The sequence below is a fragment of the Schistocerca gregaria genome, unplaced genomic scaffold (genome assembly GCF_023897955.1).
Source record: "Schistocerca gregaria isolate iqSchGreg1 unplaced genomic scaffold, iqSchGreg1.2 ptg001859l, whole genome shotgun sequence".
Lineage (NCBI taxonomy): Eukaryota > Metazoa > Arthropoda > Insecta > Orthoptera > Acrididae > Schistocerca > Schistocerca gregaria.
Window position 1 is genome coordinate 15,387 of NW_026063108.1, and position 8,814 is coordinate 24,200.

An 8,814-nucleotide genomic window follows, 5' to 3' on the forward strand; every position below is an offset into this window, starting at 1 on the left:
AAAAAATAAAAAAATAAAAAAAGAAAACAAAAAAAGAAAATAAAAAAAATAAAAATAAAAGAAAAGAAAAATAAATAAATAAAAAAAAAGTGGTTAGGATAGCTGGCTCTCACCCAGCAGGCCCGGGTTCGATTCCCGGTACCGGAAATTATTTTAATGCATTTGTTCCTATTCTCATTGTTCTCACATTGCTGAAAATACTGTTGCAAACTTTAAATTGCTGATGTATATATTTTTTATACATTTCTTGCTGAGAGCGACATTCGCACACAGCAAGCGATCTCATTACACAGAAATGTGCTGAGCTGAAATAGAATAATTTTTGCAATGCCAACTTATTTTTTCAGTTGAAATTTTAAATTGAACAAATTTCGTCCTGTTTGTTTAGAATGTTGTAACGTAGATTAATATGAACACCTGGCAATTTGTAAATAATTTAACAACACTTAGAACTCAATAACCATTCAGATTGTCGTAAAAATAATAACAATAAAAAAACTCAAGATGATGAGATGATTCCTAAACCCGCATAGCTGTATGAAGGTGCTTTATTATCAACTACCGATTTCACATCGGATCTTCAGGTTTATCTGTCAAGTATATAGGTCAATGTGTGAAATTTTTTAAATCGTAATATTGGAATTCATCAAAAACAACGCAGTATTTACAACGGTTATATTTCCGTAACATAGATGGACAATTACCGTGTCCCAGCTTTTGGGAAGTTAATAAAGTTAAGTCAAACCACGTTCGTGAAAAAAAAAAAAATAAAAAAGTGGTAGAGCACTGCTCTAATAAACCAGGCATCGGAAGTTCCATCCTCACAGGAGAAAGATGAATTTTGGAAATCAGTTGCGCGTCGTGGCCGTATAGCAAACAGTATCTGTGAAGACGAACAATTAGCGACAGGCGTTTTTTTTTAAGAATTACTCTCAGATGTGATTAAGGCGAATGGCGCAGATAAAGCAGTTGCCAAAGCAGTACAGCATAAAGTGGGACGAGGCTGTCTGAATTATATTTTATAGATGTATTTCTCACATATCTCAGAGCCTCTCGAGGTCGTCGTCGTCGTCGTCTTCGTCGCCGCCGCCGCCGCCGCCGCCGCCGCCGCCGCTTCTGCAGAAGTAGCAAATGGCCATCGTAGCAAATGCGGCGTGGGACGCCCTGCCATCGATTCCGAATGCACAAAGTGTGTGGTCTTGTTTCTCAGTCTATATTTGGTCGGTCTCGTAAGAGGTTGAATGTAACGAATGGGTGGGAAAGAGCAAGGGGCAGCGGCTGTGTAGAACGAAAACACAAATCCTCAGGGGTGTGAGCATTTCGAGATGAGTCGTATACATGTTATAGTTGGTCGTCAGTGACCATGTGGCCTAATGGATAAGGCGTCGGACTTCGGATCTTATGATTACAGGTTCGAATGTTGTCACGCTCGTTTTTTTCCAGTTCTGAAAAAGAAACATACCGTTTTAATGTAGCAATTGAGCATACGAAACCGTCTGAATGTTGCTGTTGACCATTTTTTGCTTGGAAATGCTCTTGAGCTTGAAACACACACAATAAGACCGGTGTTAATTAGCGAAATGATCGGCAGAGTGCCGACACCGCGAGTTTTGACTGGCACTTGCACATCTAAAACAACGGCGGAAAGTAACTCGTTCGGCTTTTGAGTCACATAAAGTATGTGTGTTAATTTTGACGCTACTAGCTCTGCATGCTGTCATGCCATTTCTTTACCTCTCAGAAATGATTATGACATAAAAGTGAAGTACGTGACGAGTGTGACGTTGGGAAAACATTAGGCAGCATGGAGAGATTCTGTATGGGACCACCCAACCCAAACGAGTACTGTGTGACGTGCTATCCGGAAGGTATTTACCGAGGTAGCCGGCTAGCTCAGTCGGTTGAGGGTCAGACTCTTAATCCTAGGGTCGTGGGTTCGAGTCACACGCTGGGCGCAACGGAATTTTGTTCCGCTGGAGATGTAAATTACCGTTTTTCTGATTAACGCGATGTAATGGAAATAGCAACTTTAAACTTTGCCTACGTCTCTGTCAGTCACAAGGAAACTGTATTTGAATGTGAAGGTGATTTTGTAGACATGTGTGGAAGACATGTTTTGAAATGCAAGTGTTGTAGTTTGGAGAGCACATCGGATACGTGTCATATGTGTAGCCAAGCAGTAATGGGTCGCCATAGCTGCAAATATTAGCCGGTAATATGAAGTGTTGTCAGCTGAAGTCTGATGATGCAGACGACCGTAAGGACGAAGTACCCAAGAGTAACGCTAGGCCGCGCATCTTTTGCTCAGTGGTAGAGCACTGCTCTAATAAACCAGGCATCGGAAGTTCCATCCTCACAGGAGAAAGATGAATTTTGGAAATCAGTTGCGCGTCGTGGCCGTATAGCAAACAGTATCTGTGATGACGAACAATTAGCGACAGGCGTTTTTTTTAAGAATTACTCTCAGATGTGATTAAGGCGAATGGCGCAGATAAAGCATTTGCCAAAGCGGTACAGCATAAAGTGGCACGAGGCAGTCTGAATTACATTTTACAGATGTATTTCTCACATATCTCAGAGCCTCTCGCGGTCGTCTTCGTCGTCTTCGTCGTCGCCGCCGCCGCCGCTTCTGCAGAAGTAGCAAATGGCCATCGTAGCAAATGCGGCGAGTTACGCCCTGCCTTCGTTTCCGAATGCACAAAGTGTGTGGTCTTGTTTCTCAGTCTATATTTGGTCGGTCTCGTAAGAGGTTGAATGTAACGAATGGGTGGGAAAGAGCAAGGGGCAGCGGCTGTGTAGAACGAAAACACAAATCCTCAGGGGTGTGAGCGTTTAGAGATGAGTCGTATACATGATATAGTTGGTCGTCAGTGACCATGTGGCCTAATGGATATGGTGTCGGACTTCGGATCTGATGATTACAGGTTCGAATATTGTCACGCTTGTTTTTTTCCAGTTCTGAAAAAGAAACATACTGTTTTAATGTAGCAATTGAGCAGTACGAAACGGTCTGAATGTTGCTGTTGACCATTTTTTGCTTGGAAATGCTCTTGAGCTTGAAACACACACAACAAGATCGGTGTTAACTAGCGAAATGGTCGGCAGAGTGCCGCCACCGCGAGTTTTGAATGGCACTTGCACATCTAAAACAACGTCGGAAAGTAACTCGTTCGGCTTTTGAGTCACATAAAGTATGTGTGTTAATTTTGACGCCACTAGCTCTGCATGCTGTCATGCAATTTCTTTACCTCTCAGAAATGATTATGACATAAAAGTGAAGTAGGTGACGAGTGTGACGTTAGGAAAACATTAGGCAGCATGGAGAGATTCTGTATGCGACCACCCAACCCAAACGAGTACTGTGTGACGTGCTATCAGGCAGGTATTCACCGAGGTAGCCGGCCAGCTCAGTCGGTAAAGCATGAGACTCTTAATCCTAGGATCGTGGATTCGAATCACACGCTGGGCGGAACGGAATTTTGTTCCGCTGCAGATGTAAATTACCGTTTTTCTGATTAACGAGATGTAATGGAAATAGCAACTTTAAACTTTGCCTACGTCTCTGTCAGGCACAAGGAAACTGTATTTGAATGTGAAGGTGATTTTGTAGACATGTGTGGAAGACATGTTCTGAAATGCAAGTGTTGTAGTTTGGAGAGCACATCGGTTACGTGTCAGATGTGTAGCCAAGCAGTAATGGGTCGCCATAGCTGCAAATAGTAGCCGGTAATATGAAGTGTTGTCAGCTGAAGTCTGATGATGCAGACGACCGTAAGGACGAACTACCCAAGAGTACCGCTAGGCCGCGCCTCTTTAGCTCAGTGGTAGAGCACTGCTCTAATAAACCAGGCATCGGAAGTTCCATCCTCACAGGAGAAAGATGAATTTTGGAAATCAGTTGCGCGTCGTGGCCGTATAGCAAACAGTATCTGTGAAGACGAACAATTAGCGACAGGCGTTTTTTTTAAGAATTACTCTCAGATGTGATTAAGGCGAATGGCGCAGATAAAGCATTTGCCAAAGCTGTACAGCATAAAGTGGGACGAGGCAGTCTGAATTATATTTTATAGATGTATTTCTCACATATCTCAGAGCCTCTCGCGGTCGTCGTCGTCGTCGTCTTCGTCGTCGCCGCCGCCGCCGCTTCTGCAGAAGTAGCAAATGGCCATCGTAGCAAATGCGGCGAGGGACGCCCTGCCTTCGATTCCGAATGCACAAAGTGTGTGGTCTTGTTTCTCAGTCTATATTTGGTCGGTCTCGTAAGAGGTTGAATGTAACGAATGGGTGGGAAAGAGCAAGGGGCAGCGGCTGTGTAGAACGAAAACACAAATCCTCAGGGGTGTCAGCGTTTCGAGATGAGTCGCATACATGTTGTAGTTGGTCGTCAGTGACCATGTGGCCTAATGGATAAGGCGTCGGACTTCGGATCTTATGATTACAGGTTCGAATGTTGTCACGCTCGTTTTTTTCCAGTTCTGAAAAAGAAACATACCGTTTTAATGTAGCAATTGAGCAGTACGAAACCGTCTGAATGTTGCTGTTGACCATTTTTTGCTTGGAAATGCTCTTGAGCTTGAAACACACACAACAAGACCGGTGTTAACTAGCGAAATGGTCGGCAGAGTGCCGACACCGCGAGTTTTGACTGGCACTTGCACATCTAAAACAGCGTCGGAAAGTAACTCGTTCGGCTTTTGAGTCACATAAAGTATGTGTGTTAATTTTGACGCCACTAGCTCTGCATGCTGTCATGCAATTTCTTTACCTCTCAGAAATGATTATGACATAAAAGTGAAGTAGGTGACGAGTGTGACGTTAGGAAAACATTAGGCAGCATGGAGAGATTCTGTATGCGACCACCCAACCCAAACGAGTACTGTGTGACGTGCTATCCTGCTGGTTTTTACCTAGGTAGCCGGGTAGCTCAGTCGGTAGAGGGTCAGACTCTTAATCCTAGGGTCGTGGGTTCGAGTCACACGCTGGGCGGAACGGAATTTTGTTCCGCTGCAGATGTAAATTACCGTTTTTATGATTAACGCGATGTAATGGAAATAGCAACTTTAAACTTTGCCTATGTCTCTGTCAGTCACAAGGAAACTGTATTGAATGTGAAGGTGATTTTGTAGACATGTGTGGAAGACATGTTTTGAAATGCAAGTGTTGTAGTTTGGAGAGCACATCGGTTACGTGTCATATGTGTAGCTAAGCAGTAATGGGTCGCCATAGCTGCAAATATTAGCCGGTAATATGAAGTGTTGTCAGCTGAAGTCTGATGATGCAGACGAACGTAAGGACGAAGTACCTAAGAGTACCGATAGGCCGCGCCTCTTTAGCTCAGTGGTAGAGCACTGCTCTAATAATCCAGGCATCGGAAGTTCCATCCTCACAGGAGAAAGATGAATTTTGGAAATCAGTTGCGCGTCGTGGCCGTATAGCAAACAGTATCTGTGATGACGAACAATTAGCGACAGGCGTTTTTTTTAAGAATTACTCTCAGATGTGATTAAGGCGAATGGCGCAGATAAAGCATTTGCCAAAGCAGTACAGCATAAAGTGGGACGAGGCAGTCTGAATTATATTTTATAGATGTATTTCTCACATATCTCAGAGCCTCTCGCGGTCGTCGTCGTCGTCGTCTTCGTCGTCGTCGTCGCCACCGCTTCTGCAGAAGTAGCAAATGGCCATCGTAGCAAATGCGGCGTGGGACGCCCTGCCATCGATTCCGAATGCACAAAGTGTGTGGTCTTGTTTCTCAGTCTATATTTGGTCGGTCTCGTAAGAGGTTGAATGTAACGAATGGGTGGGAAAGAGCAAGGGGCAGCGGCTGTGTAGAACGAAAACACAAATCCTCAGGGGTGTGAGCATTTCGAGATTAGTCGTATACATGTTATAGTTGCTCGTCAGTGACCATGTGGCCTAATGGATAAGGCGTCGGACTTCGGATCTTATGATTACAGGTTCGAATGTTGTCACGCTCGTTTTTTTCCAGTTCTGAAAAAGAAACATACCGTTTTAATGTAGCAATTGAGCATACGAAACTGTCTGAATGTTGCTGTTGACCATTTTTTGCTTGGAAATGCTCTTGAGCTTAAAACACACACAACAAGACCGGTGTTAATTAGCGAAATGGTCGGCAGAGTGCCGACACCGCGAGTATTGACTGGCACTTGCTCATCTAAAACAACGTCGGAAAGTAACTCGTTCGGGTTTTGAGTCACATAACGTATGTGTGTTAATTTTGACGCCACTAGCTCTGCATGCTGTCATGCAATTTCTTTACCTCTCAGAAATGATTATGACATAAAAGTGAAGTACGTGACGAGTGTGACGTTAGGAAAACATTAGGCAGCATGGAGAGATTCTGTATGGGACCACCCAACCCAAACGAGTACTGTGTGACGTTCTATCCGGCAGGTATTTACCGAGATAGCCGGCTAGCTCAGTCGGTAGAGCGTCAGACTCTTAATCCTAGGGTCGTGGGTTCGAGTCACAAGCTGGGCGTAACGGAATTTTGTTCCGCTGCAGATGTAAATTACCGTTTTTCTGATTAACGAGATGTAATGGAAATAGCAACTTTAAACTTTGCCTACGTCTCTGTCAGTCACAAGGAAACTGTATTTGAATGTGAAGGTGATTTTGTAGACATGTGTGGAAGACATGTTTTGAAATGCAAGTGTTGTAGTTTGGAGAGCACATCGGTTACGTGTCAGATGTGTAGCCAAGCAGTAATGGGTCGCCATAGCTGCAAATATTAGCCGGTAGTATGAAGTGTTGTCAGCTGAAGTCTGATGATGCAGACGACCGTAAGGACGAAGTACCCAAGAGTACCGCTAGGCCGCGCCTCTTTAGCTCAGTGGTAGAGCACTGCTCTAATAATCCAGGAATCGGAAGTTCCATCCTCACAGAAGAATGATCAATTTTGGAAATCAGTTGCGCGTCGTGGCCGTATAGCAAACAGTATCTGTGATGACGAACAATTAGCGACAGGCGTTTTTTTTAAGAATTACCCTCAGATGTGATTAAGGCGAATGGCGCAGATAAAGCATTTGCCAAAGCAGTACAGCATAAAGTGGGACGAGGCAGTCTGAATTATATTTTATAGATGTATTTCTCACATATCTCAGAGCCTCTCGCGGTCGTCGTCGTCGTCGTCGTCGTCGTCGTCGTCGTCGTCGCCGCCGCCGCCGCCGCCGCTTCTGCAGAAGTAGCAAATGGCCATCGTAGCAAATGCGGCGAGGGACGCCCTGCCTTCGATTCCGAATGCACAAAGTGTGTGGTCTTGTTTCTCAGTCTATATTTGGTCGGTCTCGTAAGAGGTTGAATGTAACGAATGGGTGGGAAAGAGCAAGGGGCAGCGGCTGTGTAGAACTAAAACACAAATCCTCAGGGGTGTGAGCGTTTCGAGATGAGTCGTATACATGATATAGTTGGTCGTCAGTGACCATGTGGCCTAATGGATAAGGCGTCGGACTTCGGATCTGGTGATTACAGGTTCGAATGTTGTCACGCTCGCTTTTTTCCAGTTCTGAAAAAGAAACATACTGTTTTAATGTAGCAATTGAGCAGTACGAAACGGTCTGAATGTTGCTGTTGACCATTTTTTGCTTGGAAATGCTCTTGAGCTTGAAACACACACAACAAGACAGGTGTTAACTAGCGAAATGGTTGGCAGAGTGCCAACACCGCGAGTTTTTAATGGTACATGCACATCTAAAACAACGTCGGAAAGTAACTCGTTCGGCTTTTGAGTCACATAAAGTATGTGTGTTAATTTTGACGCCACTAGCTCTGCTTGCTGTCATGCAATTTCTTTACCTCTCAGAAATGATTATGACATAAAAGTGAAGTACGTGACGAGTGTGACGTTAGGAAAACATTAGGCAGCATGGAGAGATTCTGTATGGGACCACCCAACCAAAACGAGTACTGTGTGACGTGCTATCCGGCAGGTATTTACCGAGGTAGCCGGCTAGCTCAGTCGGTAGAGCGTCAGACTTTTAATCCTAGGGTCGTGGGTTCGAGTCACACGCTGGGCGGAACGGAATTTTGTTCCGCTGCAGATGTAAATTACCGTTTTTCTGATTAACGAGATGTAATGGAAATAGCAACTTTAAACTTTGCCTACGTCTCTGTCAGTCACAAGGAAACTGTATTTGAATGTGAAGGTGATTTTGTAGACATGTGTGGAAGACATGTTCTGAAATGCAAGTGTTGTAGTTTGGAGAGCACATCGGTTACGTGTCAGATGTGTAGCCAAGCAGTAATGGGTCGCCATAGCTGCAAATATTAGCCGGTAGTATGAAGTGTTGTCAGCTGAAGTCTGATGATGCAGACGACCGTAAGGACGAAGTACGCAAGAGTACCGCTAGGCCGCGCCTCTTTAGCTCAGTGGTAGAGCACTGCTCTAATAAACCAGGCATCGGAAGTTCCATCCTCACAGGAGAAAGATGAATTTTGGAAATCAGTTGCGCGTCGTGGCCGTATAGCAAGCAGTATCTGTGATGACGAACAATTAGCGACAGGCGTTTTTTTAAGAATTACTCTCAGATGTGATTAAGGCGAATGGCGCAGATAAAGCATTTGCCAAAGCGGTACAGCATAAAGTGGCACGAGGCAGTCTGAATTACATTTTACAGATGTATTTCTCACATATCTCAGAGCCTCTCGCGGTCGTCGTCGTCGTCGTCGTCGTCGTCGTCGCCGCCGCCGCCGCTTCTGCAGAAGTAGCAAATGGCCATCGTAGCAAATGCGGCGAGGGACGCCCTGCCTTCGATTCCGAATGCACAAAGTGTGTGGTCTTGTTTCTCAGTGTAT

The 8,814-nt window shown here is 44.6% G+C and overlaps 1 non-coding gene across 1 annotated transcript; it reads left to right on the top strand.

The window, feature by feature from the left end:
- The first annotated feature begins 7,963 nt into the window (after positions 1-7,963).
- Trnak-uuu (transfer RNA lysine (anticodon UUU)) lies at positions 7,964-8,036 on the top strand. The gene has a single exon. It is a non-coding gene; the product is annotated as a tRNA-Lys (tRNA).
- Positions 8,037-8,814: the final 778 nt, after the last annotated feature.